This window comes from Cariama cristata, unplaced genomic scaffold (assembly GCF_000690535.1).
Source record: "Cariama cristata isolate BGI_N322 unplaced genomic scaffold, ASM69053v1 scaffold25426, whole genome shotgun sequence".
Taxonomy (NCBI): domain Eukaryota; kingdom Metazoa; phylum Chordata; class Aves; order Cariamiformes; family Cariamidae; genus Cariama; species Cariama cristata.
The window spans coordinates 34,629-55,848 of NW_009623107.1; the positions used below are offsets into that span (position 1 = coordinate 34,629).

General features: G+C 37.6%; 1 long non-coding RNA gene across 1 annotated transcript; it reads left to right on the forward strand.

The window, feature by feature from the left end:
* The first annotated feature begins 220 nt into the window (after nt 1–220).
* On the forward strand, nt 221–20,836 carry LOC104163569. Its single transcript, XR_696469.1, has 2 exons — nt 221–314; nt 17,466–20,836. It is a non-coding gene; the product is annotated as an uncharacterized LOC104163569 (long non-coding RNA).
* Nucleotides 20,837–21,220: the final 384 nt, after the last annotated feature.

Genomic DNA, 21,220 nt, shown 5'->3' on the forward strand with positions numbered 1-21,220 from the left:
GTGCCTGCACTGGATATCTAACACAGTTCTAAAAACTGACAAGTGCAAATTGAAAAGCAAAGTCCCATTAATACAGAGTTGGCAAGTGTCACCATGCCATTACATATTAAGTCTGGAATGCTCTGGGCCTTGTATAAATTCGACCAATAAAAGAAATGCCAGTGAGAATCTTACAACGTGTTCAGTCAATTAAAATCCATCTATTTGACTTTTATTTTCTTTGCAGACCACAGATGACATCCTGGTGGCCTCGGCTGAATGTCCTAGTGATGACGAGGACATCGATCCCTGTGAGCCGAGCTCAGGTGGGTTAGGTTAGTCAACTTTTTTATTACTTTCTTTTATTTCATATTTGCATGCTCCAGTCCCCCAGAGTCCCATCTAGCGGGATAGTCCTTTCTTACATAGCAGGGAGAAGTTGAATTGGGACCTTTCTACTCATGGCAGTGTCAGCAGGGAGGGAGAGTTTGCTATGCGTTTTTCAAAGGCAATGGGTGGGAGCACATTGATAGTCATGATCTGGGCAAGGTTATAGCTGGGCCGAGGACCTAAGGTTGGACTGGGAAGGGCATTCTAGGGTCCCTGCAACTCTGTTGTTGTGATAAAGAAGGGACAACTTCATTTAGGAGGAAGATGTTACAGTTGTTTGTGCCTTAAGCACGTCTCTCAAATAAGATAAAAGTACCATATTTCAAATGTCATATTGTGTCAGTAGAGTTCATTTTGAATTACTGTTTATGGTATGAAATACTGTATAGATAGTAAAAAACCTGAAGACACAGAATACAACAGTCTCCAATTTCAACTTGTTTTATAGCTTTTTTCCAAGCCAAGAATATTCAGTGTTTGTTTTAGTTCTGATTAGAAATGAAAAATTTTCACATTCTAGTATTTTCCATGGAACAAAAACTTTGTACTGTTTTGGCCATGTCTTTTGTATTCCCACTGAATAATGGAGATTTGGTACTAATTTTTCTCTGTGATATAATTTCCCACTTACCTTTATATTCAATTAAATACTACATACCTTCTCTGAAAATCCAAATGTTTATCACAGATGTGAAAGGAATGCAAAAAATCATAATTGCAATCTGGAGAATTATGTTACTCTATCACCTTTAAAAAAATCCCAGATAGTCCAATGAATTACTCCTGCTTCTTTGTTGGCTTGGGTTAGCTTTTACCTTTTCTGAGCGAACAGCTTCTGGTACCATATATATCTCAGTTTTTCTTACTCACTTGAATTCTGTGCTATTTGGTAGCATGCCTACTGTCAGTTGTTTTAGGTAATTTGATAATCTTCAGTATTTGCTATAATACTTGATAGTAAATTAATTAAGATCAATTTGTTGTGCAGTAACTTATTTAGTTCAAGTAGAAATCAATTAAATTTGAGACTAGTATATTAATGCAAATCACAGCTAAGAGCCATCTTAGTACAACACCCAAATCTGGGGCAGGAGATATGTCTACATAGCCTTTAGACAAATTAAATTTTGCTTCAAATGCAGATGCATGGTTCCTTCTTCAAGTCACATAGCCTAATACCACATGCAAAAATTATTTATTTAAATTTAAGTAAAGGCAGAGATGTTTATGACTTGTCTCAGCGTTTGATGGACCTGCAGGGTGACATTTGAGCTCTTCCAGGAACCAAGATATTTGTAGATTTGATGAGAATACTTTGGGGTTGGTTTCTTTTGCTTTCCAATAAAAGGATTTCAGAGTGGTTTTCAAAATGCCACGAGATGGAATGACCATTCTTAAAATGAGCAGGAACAGGTACACCCACCTTACAGTGTCTCTCAGGAAGACATTTCGCTTCTCAAAGTCCCAGACATCATGATCGAGATATTTAGGAATTGTGATAAGAATTCATTTTTTGAAAGCTTGAAAATTAATTTCTAGGATTTTTTTTTTTCTGCTCTTTCCTTCTCATTTTCAAATTCTTGAGTTTAACAAGACTGTCTTGTCCAGTATGAGTCAATGCAGTAGCTCATATGGCTCTGAGCTCATTCATGCCAGTTGCTTCATTGCTTTAGGTAACTCAGGTGGTGCTGTTCAATAGATGAATTGACATTTATGTACTGTAAATTTAGATTATTTTAATATTTAAAAAAAATTCATAAGGTAATTGTAAAACAATACATTAGTTACCTAGCACTAAAAAATTTCCCAGCCCCCCTGAGAATGCAGCTGTTGTATTAGAAATGTATTTGTATTGTCTCAGCTTTACAGCTTGATGAAAGTCAATGAAATTTCAGAATGATTCTTCTCTGAGGTTGTTTTGAACTTCAGATCTGGGGCTACAATGCTCGGTAGTCCTGGAGCCACGCACAGTCATTTAGCTGGTGGGTGCAGGAATGGGAGGGGTGAAATGAAGCTTTCTGACAGGTTATCATTTCTGTCCAAACTATGGTCCAGAAGGGGAATGTGAATGTTAGTCTTTCTGCAAAACATTGCCGTTAGCTTTACATCCTGGTGTTTAGCTTTCCCATTTTAGCTTATCATTCGTCACCCAGCTACGCTTCTCATTTTTGTTCATTGGAGAGTGGTTTTACTGTTTCATTTCTTGGTTCCCAACTGCTACTGTCTTTTAAAAGAAGTATGGATTGGCACAGGAATTATGTTCTCCATAATCCCAATTGTCTGGATCATTTTATCTGTCATTCTTCACATCAAAATGTCACTTGTCCTCCCACTCTCAACTCTTAAAAGCTATTAATTTGCCTCCCTCTTCATTGGCCTTGTCCTTTTCTCATATTTGAAACGACGTGAACCAAAGGGGTTACTGAAGTCCTAACTTGTATCATATCTGTCTCTCTGTAAGCTGTTTTAGCCTTAGTCACTTAGTCTTATGAATAAGCTTTCTCCATCTCAATAATACTGCAGTCTCCATGTGGGTTTGAGCTACTCCTAACAGTAGGCTGGAACTTCAGGGAGAGAAGCGTAATGTTGTTGACAGTGACAGATTAATGATTTTTTTTCTTTTGATTTGGGATAGGAGATACAAAAGGATATGTCCCTCCATTTAAATTCTTCCCATGGTTCATGTCAGCTTTTTCCCCATAGCCCTTTTCACAAACCAGAGTTGCTTCTCTACAGCTACTCCTCAACACCCTCACTAATGCTGGTGAAGCTTATGTTTCCTAACAGATACTTCTAGGAGGCAGAATATATGATGATTAGGACAATTTTCTACTATCTTTTCACTTCACAGGCCATAGTCTGAGATCCCATTAGATTTCTTGTCTTGCTGCCTGATGGTCATTCAGCAAAGGGATCCACCTCAGCACAAGAGATGGTGCTCTCAAGAGCTCTCTGGTGAACATTTTTCCAACAAGAATACATTTAAGGGATGGCCAGAGCCCATTCAGTTTTATTGACAGAGCCATAACTGTATGTTTCCGTGATGATTGCCCATAATATGCCTACTTCTAACCAAAGTTCTCAGCTCAAAATGAGAGCCTATTCAACAAACAGTTTGAATATGGTAAACCTGTATCATAGAAAATACTGATTATCTAGATTTTACTGATTAGCGAGATTTATGCTTAAACTAGGGCTTCTTTTCTAGGATAAATATGTTGCAGTTTGTAGTGGCTAGCAAGTCTCGGTCTGCCACCACCAGCTTTGCTTTCTGTGCACCTGTCTTCTAAATAATAAATGGAAAGATGCAATTTGCAACAAATTTCATATGGGACATAAAAACGTAGACCAGATTAGGAGCTGCTAAGCAGCAATCCCATCAACTTGTCTGGAACATAAAGTCAGAAAAATTATAATTGCAGATTTCATTGTGGTATACAAACTGCTAAATGTGCCGTAATTGGATGAAGTCATAACAAATTTATTAGCATGCAAAACTTAGTCAACATATTTTGTTTGCATTTTGTTTTGTATAGTAAGGCAACACATATTGCTTTCACAATCGCCCCACATTCCCCTCTCCTACTCTAAATACTAATAACAACACAAAGAATAATGCTGATAATGATGATGATGATAATAATAAAAAGAAATAATAGTTTATGTTTCCTCAGCTTCATGTCATAGAGGAAATAATAAAGCCTTTTCATTTTGTAGTCAAGTTATGAAAAATGTTAGCAGAAACATAGCCAAAAAAAGTATCCAAAGAACCTGGGATGATTTACTGATTCTACGTGAAGAGTTATAAAACTGCGGGTGGACAAATTGCCACGCCGCACCTCAGGACTGCTGTTCTAGCCTTCCCTGAGCTCTGTGCAGAGCTCTCATTTCTGCTGAGTTTCAGTGAGCATTTGTGCTACACAGCTTATTTATTCCAGTTACACTGGGCTGGTATTTTACTTGTTAGCTATTATCTAGCCACTTCTGTAGCTATTGAAATGTTCCAAAATGCAGAGGGGTCCAAACTGGGTCAAATGAAGTGAAATCATTGAGTTTAATGGCAGGGAAATCTAGACCAGGGAAGAAGTCTTACGGTTTTTAGCATACACACAAACAGTTCTTTTTCTGCAACTTACAGTTAAGTTCTTCTCCAACTCAGGATTCAACAAAGGTTTAAGTTAGAAATTAGGTTGAAAACCTCTCTTGATGGCCCCAGCAGAAGTGGGGTATGGATAGAGGGTTTTGGCAGTCTTAAAGCCAGAATATATGGTGTTTGCTGGCCTTGGGAGTTTTAGCAGAAGACAACCTTCAAAGTGAAAAAAGGGTCTTGTAGAAACAAGCTTTGTTCAGGTCCAAATAAGTGTCTTTCTACCAACAGAAGTTCACATGTTCGCAACCAAAGAAGATACTTCATCACTTCTTGATCAGCATTTGTCTGGCAGCTCTTGGATTTCCCTTCCCAGGACAGGGACCTGGATTGGTATCAGATCTTGTCCTGTACTTGTTCTGTAGGTAAATGGGATAAGAATAGTCAGGACAGAGGAAGTTCACATGTTTGCAACCAAAGAAAATACTTCATGACTTCTTGATCAGCATTTGTCTGGCAGCTCTTGAGTTCCACTGCCGAGGACAGGGAACTGGATTGGTATCAGATCTTGTCCTGTACTTGCTCTGCAGGTAAATACGGTAAGAATGGTCAGGACAGAGTTCAGTGATGTATACCAACTGGTAGCATTGGTTACCTTTCTTAGCCCTAATTCTTAATTCTGAGGGAAAAATGTGATCGGTTATTTTCCTACATTATTAAGTAAGGACTAATGATAGGATAGATGCTTATGGACTGATCTTGGAGCTTGTGTTGATTTTCCTACGTCTTGGTCAGGCTCATTGCATTGCAGAAAACAGCTGGCGACAGTCAGAAATCTCCAAAGAATCAGTATAGCCAAGAGAGAGCAAACAAGCCACTAGTTAAGGTGACTCTTACAGTTCAGTCACTGCTTTGGGGAAGGCTTTGTCCTGTGAGCGAAACAGTATGGGGCTTTGCATGCAAACTGCTTCCTGCATATGTACGTCCCTTGCTGTATGATAACATGTGTTGGATAGACGGAGGTGGCTAGGAACCATACATTCTCAAACGCTTTGTGATGGTTTAGGTTTGGTCCCAGCATTGATACCTATTTTTCTAATGGGCAGAGCTGTGAAATACGGACTGTGAATGATTTATGCTCATTATTAGAAGTTTTACTCTTCTTTTTCCTGTCACAAATTATTGCACTGTATTCCTGGTGCATCTGGCAGCAAGATAACATTGCGGTAGGAGGTGAAGTGACTACTATAATTTATATGTCACTGCAAGTGCCCTATTTAATGCACTTCATGGAATTCATCGTGCATGGAGCTGAAACAAAGAAAAATAAAATTACAGTTAGTTCATAGGGCTACTGTGTTCATGATGGCTCGAGACATAAAGGGAATATTTGTGCCTCAGTCCAATTATCCTGTAGTTCTATATGCTTTTCCAGTACTGGGAAGATCGCTGGGTTGTCTTGAATCAGCCTCTTAAAATGCTTAGCTGAAATACATATAGATGTCTCTGTATGAGCTACTACAGGCTGAGAACTATGCTTTATTTACAAACTTTTGAAATGTTAGCACTTACCATGTCTATACATAAAGGAACGGAGGGGCTTCAGGTATAGATTAATTTTCCTATAATTGAAGTTAAAATAATTGTTAAGGTTATTTAATTTTTTTATAGATCATAAAGCTCCCCCCTGCAAAGCAACAGAAAGCAAATGTTGCATTTTTCCAGATGATTTTATTGTGAACTGAACCACTGCTTTGTTAAGAGACTGAACTCTTAGTGTCTGTCAGTGTGAATTACAAATATGGCATTTCTCATTTGAATTTGATCAAAAAGAATTTTTTCCTAACTTATCTAAGAAAAGGAGATTGAAAATGATGATTGATCCATTGTACGAACACTGATCCCTACTCTTTGCCAGCCGCGCTATTGAAACATGGGAATACTGAGTACAATTGTAGCCCTAAGGATTTTAATACATTGCCAGTGTTGGGAGCAGCTGAAAACAATAGCATGTGCTGAAAGGAAGGGTTTTCTTTCACTCTAACAAATAATTTTTCAATAGTTTAAAGAATTCTGACTCCTCATATGCATTCTGTGTAATTTTGGTGGTAGTGGTGGTGTTTATGCTCTCGACAGATCCTTCCTTTGTGTAACCTCAACTAGTACAAGGGATCTGTGACCAACGTGAAATTATTTTAAAGTTTATTTCTTAAGCACACTTTAAGACAAAATGCAGCTATTGTTATCCTTTTAAATGTGAACATTAAGTAGATACTCCTTGCCGAACATAAGCAATTCAAAGAGAGGTTTAATCCATAGCCTAGAGATGACAGGACAGGCTAATGCTTTCTAGCATGTGTTAATTGTAGTCAGAGTGATACGAACATATCAGAAGGCAGAATATGGATGGAAACTGGGGAGCTGTCTCTTTTCCTGAACATAATGGTTTTCTATCAGTTTAATATCAGCGGCTCACTATGCTCTAAGACTGGTAAGAAATATTGACATCAGGTTGTTATAAATCGTACAAAGCTCTCTGTTAACTTGCACCAGACCTTCTCCACTGGTGTGTAAATGATGAACGGTTTTCCTTGTGGGTGAACTTTGAGGGTGCCTTCATATTCCACTCATATTCTTGCTAAAGTCGGATGTTCTCACTTCTGTAATGTGTTTAGGAATGGCGAATATTCATGATGTAAATACTGGGGTGGTTATTTGTATGGCAGTACCTAAAGCTCTACTTCATGCTTCAGATGTATGCAGACAACATGAAAAGACAGTTCTTGTCCAGAGAAATTTATTAAGTGACAATTATTAATACTGCTGTTACATGTTCAGTGGTTTGGAGTTAGACATCTCCGCAACATAGACAAAACCAGATGGTAATGTTGTTAGTAGTTTGAAGAAATTTACTCATTTTATAAACAATAATTGAAGAAAAATGGGCACATAACTCAGTGCTTCTGAAGGAGTGGCCCAAGAAAGAACTCTCTGTTATTTTTCTTTCTTTTAAAGATGTAAAAGACTGCTTGTGTCTCAGTCTGAAGGTATTTACAGACAAAGCTGAAGCACATGATCCTGCTGTGATACCAGGACTGGGATGTGAATGCAGAGAAGCAAACCAGGCACTCCACATCACTCATTGACAAATGCATGTGTCATACCCACTGACTTCAGTGGAACGCCCTAGATTATTCCGTGCTTGTCTGGATCGCAGGCAATAAAATGTCCATAAATATTGAGTCCTTTTATTCAGGTGTAGAAGTGACCTGTTAGTCAATCAGAGGCAAGAGTACAATCCCTGCATGAGATAACGTGAGTGAGAGGAAGCGAATGGAGAGCAGGTTAGAGCGAAGAGTCGCAGTTCTGTGGGCAGGGTTGGCAGGGAGCAGGAGAAGTTTACTCTCGTTCAGCACACACCGAGGTGGAGGAATATGGTCTTGTTTCATTGTCGAGGGAAAATCACTTGTCTCACAATCCATTTAATATTCATTCTCTCGTTTTCTCTCTCACTCCCCACAAGTATATGCATATGCTCTTGAGAGCGTACCTTCCTGACTTTCCCTAGAAAAATTTGCAGGAAAGACTGTTGCTCAGATAAAGGCAGTTGCTTGACCTATCCTTTTTGCTACTCCCAGATAAAGAACCTGCATTACCAACCATTCCAGCATTAACCAGAAAGTGAGATATATCCAGAATGACTCAAAAAAAAAACCACCAAAAAATGCTCTAACAAAGTACAAAATTACTGAGTAAGGTATTACATAGACCTTAAAGAATTAATTGACTGCTAATGGAGTGGCTTTGTCAGCCACAAAAAAAATGAAATCGGATCTATGACCGTGCTCTCTCTTAAACAAAGCAGTCCTGATTTTCAAGACTGGTATTCAAGATTTTCAATCATAAAACTAATTAAGCCCCAGTTTCTGTGCTTGTATGCCTAATATATGAAAATAGGTTCTAGGCAGTTCTAAATATTTTGTGATTCTTAGTTGTTAGCCACAGAAATAAAGATGGGGGTGTTTTGAGAGCCTTCACTATGAGATGTTTCCACCATTTTCAAAAAAGGTGTAGATCTTTTTAATCTGGGATCATTGAATCAACCGAAGAATAGGGTGTAAAATACCCAAACTACATACACACACATATATATATATCTGGTTTTGAACTATCATGAAAGATTTTTAATGTATATTTCAATAGATAAACTATATCGTTCATTTAGATGCTAATAATATTTCTTGCTTTCTTTTTTAAAATACCAAGTCAGATCTTATCCGTTATGTGGCCCACGCTGATCATGCCAGTTGAAGTTTTCTGAACTCCGACAGGGAACAATTTCTATTTTGTATTCTGAATATGGTCTTTCCAATTTGGGATAGAAGCACAATACACAAGTAAAGTTTAAGAAAACCAGCACTGACCTGTCTTAATCTGCATCCTGAGAAAGGAATTTGGTTTTCAGGTTATTCTGTAAACATTAGATGTACTGAAACCAATTAAATAAAGCGAATTAAAGATTATGTGGACTCGCAAAACATTTTCCATGGGTGGATTTCACACACTGACATTGGTTGAAAAATACAGAAAATAAGTAAATTAGTAATTGCAAAATGGAGGTTTTCAGATACAGTTAAGTAATTTGCTGACTTGAGTGAGACTTTTGTCTGATTAAATAAGGAATTTTGGAAAGGCAGAGGATTTGCTTGTACAAGGGTAAATAACTGATAATAACTAATCAGTAAATAGCTGATTGAATCTGGAACAGGTTCCATTAATTTTCATGGCAATCTGCTTTAAAATCCCAAGTTAAAGTGTATAATCCTAAAAATTGGTCTTTTGAGTCATGCCTGCACTTAGAATCAAGACTGCACGTAGATTGTTGACATAAATAAATGAGTTGTTCTAGTTTGAAATTAGACAATGTGCTACTGGTGCCTTGATTAATGCAAGCCCATTGTGTTCCTGGAGCTACACTTAATTCTAGTTTGATTTGCTACATCTACTGCACATATTTTCTTGCATACCGTACTGTGGACACTAGCAATACCGAAACTATTTCTCGTCACTTTGTAATGCATACACATTGAAATTCCTCTTTTTGTGGGAAAAATCACTTTTCCTCAGGACTTTTAATCATCCTTGGTTTTATGGACATGGTAGAAGAAGAAAGACAATATTTTGCAAAGGTATGAAAAGGTTTATAGCCAAAAGACTGGCCTGAATTAACATCATATCGCTCAACTTCTACAAAGCTGTCTATTCCAGCACTCTTTTGCAGCTCAGTTTTTCTGCATTCAAACAGGGGAGTTACAGGTGTGCAAGCAAACCATTGTGCTTCTAGCTAACCATTTGCAATACCTGATAAATTCAATTAATACGGTGTTGCAAAGTAGTTGGTGTATGCCAGCTGCAGCTTATCAACTAATAACCATGTTAACAGACTGCTGGCAGTGAACAGGGTTGCTTACCCCGCTGCCAAACAAAGGAGATAAGGGCAAATGGTAAATTTTTTGCTGGTGTTTTCTAGCGATCATACAGTGTGAGTTTTCATTATCTCTTGCATACCTAGTAGTGAGACCGTTGCTGCTAATTTTCAGGCACTTGCTAACACCTAATTTAAACCTCAGTGGAAGTATTGGGGTTTTTTAGTGTGTGACTAGTCATTTGACAGCCTGCCAAGTGGCAGGTGAATGCTGACAAGCCTGAAAACGAGGTATTCTCTAAGGATATTGCTCATAAATGGAAGCAGGGAAAATTCAAGGCAAAAGTAACCTATAATGAGGCTGCATGTACCTGAAATAGTCTAACCTTAGGCTATCTCCTTCTAACTATATAAAGACCTGAATGAAACCTTGTTCTGCTGTGTTGACAGGCTATTCTGGCCCATAGGTTTCAAAACCAGCAACTTCTCTTGAGGTTAAGAGCTATGGTCTAGATTTGGGACTTTGAGAGTTTAAATGTAGGCTGGCTTAAACAGCAGATTCTGATCTAGATGCAGCACATGTTGTGAACATACCCTTTAAAAAGTTACAAAAAAGGCATAAATGAAAGGAAAGCTGAAAGCTTTCCTGAATCATATTCCAAAATAAGACAAAGCTTTACAGATGCCTCAAAATTTTTTCCTTATGTTAACCTCAGAGACACCAGAATTGTTTTATAGAGTATGATGAGAGAAGCAAAGGAAAACAAGGCGGTCTTATTCATTTCAATAATTTTATCATGAGAAAAAGAATATTAATTACATCAAGTGTAATTTATGTCAATCCTGAAGTCTATTATCTTTCTCTTCCCACTCCCAGAGAAGCATATAAGATCTTGGCAGTAATATAATTCAGGCTGAACAAGTGTAGGTAGATCTGCAAGTTGTATCCAAGCCTTTGTTTAGCGGGTGTAGTTTGGTATTTGTGGTGGTCGCATTTCCAGTGTGTGTGCATGTATATTCTGGATGTCTTGAAAGCCTGGCCCCTTCTTTTCCCAGGCACATTATCAACTTTGTCAGTAATGGATCTGACTTGATGACAGTATTTAGAGCAAATTGAATGCAGCATGCTTTCAGCTCCAACATTCAAGCCAGATATATATAATGTTTGTGGCACAGACATTTATCTCTTCATGTAGTAGCTGCTTAGTGAAGGAAGACAGTGAGGGAGTCACCCACAGTTGCAAAGATGAATGTGGGTGTCTGCACCTCCAGCTCCTTTCATGAGGAAGAATCATTCCTTGCTCTGCAGGCCAAGCCATTAGATTCCTCACTCTTTACAGCTACACTTTGGTGTTCTCTTGCAGAAGACTGGTTCCTAGATGAGGCGGTTTGGTTTTCTTTTAATGAGATGATAATGATAAAAATAGCAAGCAATGAAACCTTGGTCCTCTGAAGCTCTGTAGCAAAGCTTTCACTAAGTTCAGCAGGGCCCAAATGGCACTGTTGCTAACACTGTAAGTTTTTGGTACAGTGAAGCTGATCTTACAGTTAACTGCCACCAAAAATTTATGTTTCCAGTGTCCCTGCCCTTTTCTTGCCGTAACACTGGTGTTCACCTGAGTCTTCAGGGAGCTAGAGCTACAGGCAACTAACTGAGCAAAAGATACTGGTTTAGCTGTCTGAACTGGTTCCGCACAATTACAGCAGCTTAGCTCTAGCTTGAAAACATGCTATCAGTAGTGTAATATTTCTCTTTTGTCTTCCTTATGTTATCTTATTTGCAAAAGCATTTAAATTTTTTCCCATTTAGGAATACTTCGATTTAAAATCTGGACTACCCACTGACTCTGCTGATCAGTCAAAATTTCTGAAGCAAAGTAACACTTTACTAAAGATTTCCCAGAGCACACAAATTACTATATGTAGAAGTTACTATATGTAGAAATTACTAAATTACTATATGTAGAAAAGAAAGAAGCAGAGGTGCAAAAGTGAATGATAAATGTAGAAGTGGAGAGAGGCAGGACAGCTGAATTGGTAAAAGGAGAAAGGATCCATATTTGGAGGGAAGGAATACTAAAAGAGGAGCAATACAACTGAAAATATTAAAATATACTAATAAAAAGGGTAAGAGCACAGGGATGAAGACTGCTAAAAACATCAAGTGATATATTGGTTTACATTTTCCATTTTGGCTAAAATTAAATTTAGTTTTCTGGAAAATATTTTCACAAAAGCTTCTTATTAAACTGTGTGAAATATTCCCCTCAGCTCTGCAGAGCATATTAACTTATAAAACCCATTGATTTGGTATGCTTTATCAATTGGCACTGTGCTACCAACTAACCTATCTCCCTTTAGACTTACATTGACATTTAAAAAAGACTGAGACAACAACCCTTCCACCTCTCAACCACAGGAAAAAAAATGTTACTTGCAAAACCTGCAGTCCTAAGGAGTTGGTAGGATTTGTAAATGATTTGAAGTCAATATATGGCAAATCTTTGCACTTGGAAATAAGCACTTTATTCTGTGCAGCAACAATGTTTAGCTTCTTAGCAAAACAACCTTTCTAGCTGTGGATGGTGTGTCAATGCTAGGCTATTTTTATGACTAGCTATGTTAGTTAATGTCACTTTAGAGGTATTTTAATGCATTATATCTTTCTTTCTGAGAACCTTTGAAATGTCAGTTTATAGGAAGTAAAGGACCTGGGTTTGCACACCAAAGAGTAGAATAGATACTTTAATAGTTTTCTCTTAAACACATGTGAAAGTAGGTTATTGTCACATTCCCTCAAACTCAGTAAGCGTCTGACAGATTTCTTAGAACAAGCGCAATGGCGTGAGTTCGAGATGGCAAATGTAGCTACTGTGCTACGCACCTCTGCACCACATCGCAGTGTGTTGTGTGTGCAGGTCTCAGCTCCCATTCCCTTTGAATCACGATGCCACTATGATCACAGAGCATAGAGTGTTTGGCAATGCGGCTAGTTTTGTAGTAGCACTCTCACGTGGATTAGACTATGGCTTTGCATAAGGACTGTTCCAAGTCTGATGCAAGTTTGTTACTGAGCTATAGCAGCCACATGTGGAACCACCTCTTACTCCTTCCATCCCATGTCAGCTCAGTCATTGATGGATGGGCCTGGGGAGCCAGTTCTTGCCTCCCCTGGAGAGGCTGGGTAGGAAGGGAGCAGGCTGAGATACCCCTGTATTCAGACCAGCGTGGGTTTGAGCTTAGTCTCTTGCATGAGTTTACAGCAGATCCTCATCCTGGTTTTGCAGTTGGGCTGCCTCTATCCCACCAGTTCAGCAGAGGAAGAACTGAGATTTGTTTTCCAGACACATTCGTTGTAATGAGACGTTGAAACTGCAGTGACCTCAGAAACCAGTTCTCCAGAATCCAACAATGCTACAGAAAGTCGACCACAAACAGGTCTACAATGATAACACACAGAGTGAAAATTAGTATGTGTCCTGCAAATAATTGCCTTCATGCCTCATTGCAAATGCAGTAGTTAAACATTCTTGTCTTGTGAGTAATTTCCTATTCACAGTTTGTGGGAAGGCATAAATGTAAAGAAAACAGGTTTGAGGTCTTTTTGTTGGGTTTTTTGTTTTGTTTTTAAGTCTGCTAATTCCAATTCACGAACACCATGGGAGCCTGCAATTCCAATTTTCTTTTCACAGTATTAATGAAAACTGGGCACTGAAAATAGTCAGATTTTTCCCCCTCTAAATTTTAAATCACTTAGAAACACAGTCAAGAATAATAACTTTCTAATCCATTATTACACAATGTAAAACTGTGCTCAATTGCTATTATTTCATGAAAAGTTTTTCCTAAGTGGTAGAAGAGGCTTTTAAAAATCAGTCTCTCCTAAGCTGGTCTTTGCGGCAATCCAAAAAGGCTGGTTGTATACTATTGAGAGGAAGAGTTGTGCATCAGAGAAATTGTTTTAAGAAGGGATCATTGCACCACAAGATGACTTTTATTTCCTCTCACTGTTACGGTATAGGCTGAGCATAATCACAGTCTTTGTGATTTTCTCTTGTTCCTAATCAAACCATCCTCAACTTATTATAGGTTGTTTCAGGATTTTTTGGAGATGACTTTTTATGCTTAAAAATCAGTCATTTTTGTGACATTTAATCTTAACATTCACCCATAAGGTATTTTGCTTCTCATTTACAATAAGAAACTTTATCCAGGATGAAGTTAGTGACTTTTTGATGCTGCAGACACTAACAGAGACTGCAGCTGAGTGGCAGGCAAGGTTACCCATAGAGGTACCTGTGTTGCTGTGCCAGGAGCCAAAGACTCTGCCTGGTTCAGCTACCAAGATGCTGGGAAGAAAACTGCATCATGTGTTTCTCAAAGAGTTGGGAAGCAAAGAACAAGATTTCTGTAACCTTATCATCTTCACTTGCTCTCCATTGATATCATCTGTTGTCCCTTGCAATAGTTCCTGTCTTACAGGGGGAAAAAAAAAATCTAGGTAAATTCCCCTTGGATACTCCAGTCTTAGTGAAATAAAGGTCCTACTTAAATAGAAGGCAGCTATTTCATCAATGTTATGGATGGGGATTTGTTTATTTACATAGATTTCAGAAGAAGTGTAGGCTGGCCTTTTCCCAGTGGCCTTTTCCTCCCTGTCTCAGAACAGGACGCTTGCTTTAGCATGTGCTCCATTAGCCTTTCCTACCTAAAATGCTCACAGACAAACCATGTGCTTTGTAAAACTTTCCTCTTATGTCCTCCTTCTTCATTTGTCTTGAGAGGTTCTGCTAGGTTAAAAGCATATTTTAATGTAAAAGGAAGAAAAATAGTGAGAAGTCATTTCCCTTGCTGAACTGCTCCTTTTACAGAAGTCCAAACAAATGTAACAACAGATGCTTTGAAAATGTTGTAAGTTTAAATAACATTAATGTAGTTGTTGAATATTCCTCAGACAGATGGGATAAATGAGATAATTGTGAAAACATTCTTAAAAATAAAAGGATGCCATCAGGTGAAAGGCAGGAGTTTAGGTAACATTGAAAAACATTCCTTACATGTCTTTTTTAGGTTGCAATGTTAAAAGAATGTTTTACTCTGAGCAAGCTGTTAAGTATCATTTAGTAGACATTAATTGTAAAGTTAGTTGACAGCATTTGGCCCAAATGTCTCTATTTTAAACAGAAAAAGCAGCTGTTAGTCCGTCAGGTATTGACAGAGTTTATTCAGTCGCTTCTATTATTTCTCAGACAGAAATTAATTTCCTGAAATCACATACAGTAAGATAAAACTTTGTCTCATTTTCATTCACTATAAAAATACTCTGGAGTCTTTATTCTGCAACAATGCATTGCCTCTTGTAAAACAATAAATGACACCCTATGTGTAAAAGAATTCCCATTTTCTACAATAGCTACAATGAAGAGACAGGATCTAAACCAGTCACTAACTACTTTAGGACAAAACACATTTCTTACTAGGGTGGCATCTACCCTGAAATGAGAAAAAAATCTTAGAGCCTTCTGAAGCGAAACTTCAAGATCTCTTGTGTAGTCATAGAAAATACCAATTGTACCAACTCGTAACAACCAAGAACTTTCAGAGGGGATTAAAAAAAAAAGATAAAATACTATTTGACACGAATGAGAGTTTTCTTGAATCTTACTGTGGTGCCTCTGTTCATTCGGCCAAATAAAATGTCACCTTCTTTAAACCTATGTGGGATGACTGCCAGGAAGTGGTGTTTCAACAGTAAGAACACAAATCACCAATAAATAAATGATGAGTAATACCAAGGTGGGGAGGGAACTTATTTCTTTTGGGGGTTTGTGGCTTTTTTTCTGTGTTTTATTATTCATAGGCCAGCTATAGATGTCTGTAGCTGGTGGCTGCTTTTAATTCTGGTTGTCCAAACTTGTTGCACTTTTTTGACCAGTGTTGATAGTTTGAGTGGCATTACCTTTAATGTAGCATCCTTAAAATCAACATCTTCTTATTATGTCTTTACAGTGCAAAAAAAGTGACTCTGGGGCATGGTGTGCTTTTGTGAACCTTGAATAAGACACTTCTCTAACACACTTCAATGAAATGCTAGTTGCAGGCAAGGCCTGATAAAGCTAACATTATGAATATATTGTAAAACTAGTGTTTAATAATACTCTTAGTTAACATTTATATTTTACTGACTGCATTTTTAGCCATGCATAATGATTTAAAATGCGGTTTCTATAAGCCAGCCTGGATGCTTAATGAGAGTGTTCTGCACTGCTCAGTGGGAAACCCTGATTCACTCACTGCTCTTTTCTTGCTTGTGAGCTCAGCCAAGGCTGGCAGTGCTGAGAGTACACAGCCTCTCAGGAATTTGGAAATGCCAGTGTAATCAGAAGAATATTACATAGACCCAAGTCACTTCATTTTTGTCCATGACACTTGCTAAGTTATAGAAGATCCATCTCAGCTATCGCCATCTAAAGCAATTCTATACAAAGATCCTTCTGCAAAATGCAATAAAAAAAGGAGAACATGGGAAATGCATAAGCACTGTGTGTGCTCTGAGCATTTAACCTAGAAATTCCTCCTGGAATTAGGCTTTCGTTCCATGTGGCTGTGTAAGGGGACAAAACGCGCCAGACAACACAATAGTTCCTATCAAGAAGGCTTTACAGTCTGAAGACATAGGTCAGTTCAGTTCCTATCACAACTGAAAAGACCAGAGTCTGGCTTGAGAGGTGGGTTCTTAGAAGGCTGTGCCTTTGCTCTGTGCAATTTGAGAGGTTTTTTTCTGGGCATAAAGCATTGCTTGAAGAAATGTCTGGTATTGGTGTCAATGATGAAAAGAAGGAATGGGAGAAGTTGAGTGAAAAAGTGCTCTGAAGTGTAGCAATATTCAAGGAGGACTCTGTGAATTAGAAAAGAGAAGATAGGGTTGGATAGCTTTCTAAAAGTAATAGAAGCAAATATAATTAATTTTGAAAAAAAAAAAGAAAAAATATTAGAAGGGCAGGAGAAATTGAGAAGCTTGCTGAGGGAAGTCTAAAGGAGAGCTGAGGATACCTTATTTGTAGCCAACTTATTGGCTGCTATCATTTATTATTAGGGGGAATTTTTATTTTTTCCCCCCATTCTGTTTGGTACTCTGTCTTATCACCACTGTCTTCTCAGTAAGTACTATGATGTCACTTGTTCTTTACAGAAGGAGAGAAAGAGAGGGAGGGAGTGGGAGAGGAAGATCCTTTCCTCCCAGATGTTCGTGTTCTGTGGCATGCCTGTTATTTCAGATTATTTAGGCATTCTTTGCTTAATAAGAGCATTTGGAGAAATGATACTTTTGAAGGCTAAAATGCAATTTTCCTCACTGTCCTTTTCCTTGTTTAAAAGCCTGTTTACTTGTGCTGAGAGACATGAAAATGGAATGGGCTGCAAACCTAAATGTTTTGGGATCAGTAGAGTAGGGTACATTGATAGGCAGTCCTGACCTAGTGAGTGCAATTAGAAAGATGCATGTTTGTAGCAGGTAGATATGACTAACTCCTCGGTGTGCAAACTCAGTAATAACCTCTCCCTTATTTCATTATCTACCTACAGCAAATCCTACCAGGGCAGGAGGAGGAAGGGAGTACCCTGGCTCGTCCGAGGTGATTCGTGAATCCAGCAGCACAACAGGCATGGTAGTCGGGATCGTGGCAGCAGCGGCGCTGTGTATCCTCATTCTCCTGTATGCTATGTACAAGTACAGGAATCGAGACGAAGGATCGTATCACGTAGATGAGAGTCGAAACTACATCAGTAACTCAGCACAATCCAATGGGGCTGTGATCAAGGAAAAACAGCCCAACAGCGCTAAAAGTTCCAACAAAAACAAGAAAAATAAGGATAAGGAGTACTATGTCTGATCTCAACATCTAAAAGAACGCTTGTATAGAAATAGTCTTCATTTTATCTGAGACATAATACAAACTTATTTACTTTACTTTTTATGAAGCACATTCAAAAACAAACAAACAAAAAAGACAGGGAATGCAATCAGAAAGGAAAGACTGTTTTTAAAAACAAGCATTTCATGCTCTTGTTTTTCAGAAACAGGAGCTGATAAATTCCCTAATATCCACAGTGTTTTCATTTACTCTGCCTGTCTTTATGTTGCTGGAACATTTCTGAAAGACAATGATGACACCACGCATTCATAAAGCAAGGAGTATTACTACAACATCAAGGCACAATATGAAACAAAACAAATTAAAAAAAACAAAACAGGAAAAAAAAAGAAAAAAGAAGCTACCTATGATTCTGGATTTAGCCAAAGTGCTAGCGCTTTCTTGAGAAGTAAGTTAGTCTTATTGTCAGAGAAGACTGTCATTATATATGGTGACTCAACAAGCAAACATAAAGAGTTTGCCGTCTGGTGCAGTGAAGCAGTGATTGGAAACTTGCATTTGAAACAAAGTGCTGGCTTTTCTGAAGACTTACGTAGAAATACTTTCAAAAAGCCCCTTTCTGGTTGTGAGGAAAATAGTACGGAGGCCTTATTTTCAAAAACAAAAACAAAAATCTGGAATATAAGGCACATTTCCACAAAAAAAAAAAAAAAAAAAGAAAAAACAAACAAGAGGGCATAGATGCAATCATTGGGAAATTTTCATGCACGCTTAATATGTTATTACATATGTTTATATAAAAACACATCTATATGTGCTTTCTGGACTGTGATAAGTGATGTTTTATAGCCTGTTGTATAGAAAATGCAAACTATATCTGCTCTTCAGCCATTTTTGGTAAACTCAATGTTATAAGTGTTGCTAGGTATAGAGAGTTTTATGACATCTGGAGCAACAGACATACTTCCGTTTTTTTGCAGCCATTATAAATTGTCCCAGACTTCTTCCCCTTTTTTTTTTTTCCTTTTTTTAATTTACAGTGTAGTGGTTATATTAAGGGGGATGTGTATGAATGTATATAAGAGTCAGCTAGTTTTTTTCTTACCTGTACAGCCTCTTATTCTGTTGCGATTAAGTTTTAGTAGTTTGTATGAAAGAAGTGGACTAGAAAGCAAAAATATATCTCTGCTGTAATTTGTCTTCTCCCTCTTATCCCCATCTCTTGCTCCTGATATGCATCAATGAAGTTGATCAGAATGGCCAATTTTCCTAGAAATATACATTCATTAATTAGCTAAATATTTAGTGACTTAAACTGGCCTTTGGCTTCCAGTCAAAGCTTCACTATTGGAGAGCATGGTTTGCCTTACAGAAACCTTGTTCTTAAGAAATTATGAGAATGATGAGTTTCTTGAGAATCTTAGGAAGTATCATATAGTATTTATCTGGCATTCAGTTATATGAACGACAGCTACTACAGCATTGGGTGGTAAAAGATCTGAAAAGACCCGTTTTAATTATCCAGGCTGATTCCACTGCAGAATTTACCCCTTTCTCCAAAAAGGAAATACTCTTGAGGTGCACGATAGTATTTTTCAATGGTGGGCATTTTGACATATAAAAAGGTATTTTTAGGTAAGTTGATTGTATAGTATTGCAAGACATCATAACCAGACAAATATAAGTTCATCATGTTTTAAAGTAACACATAGCTTTTCTTGCATATATAAAACATTAATGCATTTTAGTTAAACATATTAAATATAATGCTGTAGTTTACACATTAAGGTTTTTTTCTAGTATTATTTCATTACGTTCACAGCAATAAATCATAGTGTAACATTTTATTTAGACGGAAGTTCAAAGGGAATACATTAGACAGAAAGAGGGTAGTTCAGTAGAAATCAACCAAATCATTGGAAGGCCTCCTGGGAGGGATATAGATGTTCACACTTTACAGACAGGAAGGAGGAATTTAAAATTAGCTTTAAACAGCAGGCACAAAACATTTTGTTGAGTATTATTCACTGTAGCTGATGAAAAAGGCTGGAAACTGGTACAGCTATCTGTCTGGGAGTCAGAGCACTTTAAAAATACATGTAGCTGACATGAAAACACCTCTCTTGAAGGTTGCCAGCCACATCGAGGTGTTGCATTTGTAGAACAATTTTTTATTTTCATTAGCATATACAGAAAAATGAGAACAGGTTCACAAAATCCACCTGATGTTCGTTTCTTAGGTTGTTGTTCACCTGTGGCATTCATAATTTCTCCCACCTTTACAAGACAGCTGTACTCAGGGAACGGCAGGGTCAGGTATACTGGAGGTCATTGCTGGAAGCAAGAGACTTCAGCTGGAGAGGGGAAAGAAGAAGTTGAAAGCCAGGTGGTGTTCAGATTTCAGTGTTCGAAGATACATAGAAGAACAAGAATAATCTGATGGCAGGAGACTGGACATGACGGAATATGGTTTGGGCGAGATGAAATGGTGTTTTCTGCTTGGTATTGGTTGCATTAATGAAATAGCATGGTCAGGTCAACTTCCAGGCAGTTTGGTAGATTAATCTTTAACTAAATCCATACATCAAGGGAAAAAAGATCTGCTACTACTACTATAATAAGCAAACACGATTTTAACACTGTTTCTGAAGGTTCTCCTTTTTCCTCTTTAATTTCATAATTTAACAAAAAACAAATACGGATGTATCAGAAGTGCCAGCAAGTGGATTTAAAATTCCTTTTTGTTTAAAAACAGCAGCAACAACAAACAAACAAACAGACATAAACCAACTACCTAACATAAAATTGGATCCTTTCTCTATAATAACCTAATTTGTTTGACTGAGATGGCTTCATTTCTATGACTGTATTGTGTTGCCTTTTTTAACAAAACACTAAATAACGTGTGAAACATTCAACCCTAAGACATCGAAGAGAGGCCCAATGCCCCTAACCTTATAGTGCTTTCTGTGATAGATATTTACGATTTTTTTATTTGTTGCAAGGCCAATTTATTCATTATTGGAAATGCTAAGCAAGTGGAATTTACTGTTTTGTTAATAAAAATGTTTCTTAATACAACTGCTGGCTTGTTTCTTCTCTTGCTCTTAGCTCTGGAGTACCTGTTCATCTTAAAGCAATGAAAAAAAATGGTAAATTGATATGAAGTTACAGAAATTCATTTCAGGAAAAAGTGACCTCAGAGCTCTTGTATACTTAAGTGAAAACCTTCTAGAAGTCTTGTGTTCAACTGGCCCAGTTAGAAAAGTATGAACTACATTAATGCATTGTTTGGTTTTGCATAGAATTGCTTAATTTGAAATTTTCCAACTTTTTTTTTTTCTTAAATCAAGACATTAAAACTTGATGTTCCCCTCCCCATATGAATGAAAAAGAATACCCTTCCTTTTCCACCACTTTTTTTTTTCTGGTGGAAAGAAGATGGCAGAAGGTAAGGTAATGGGA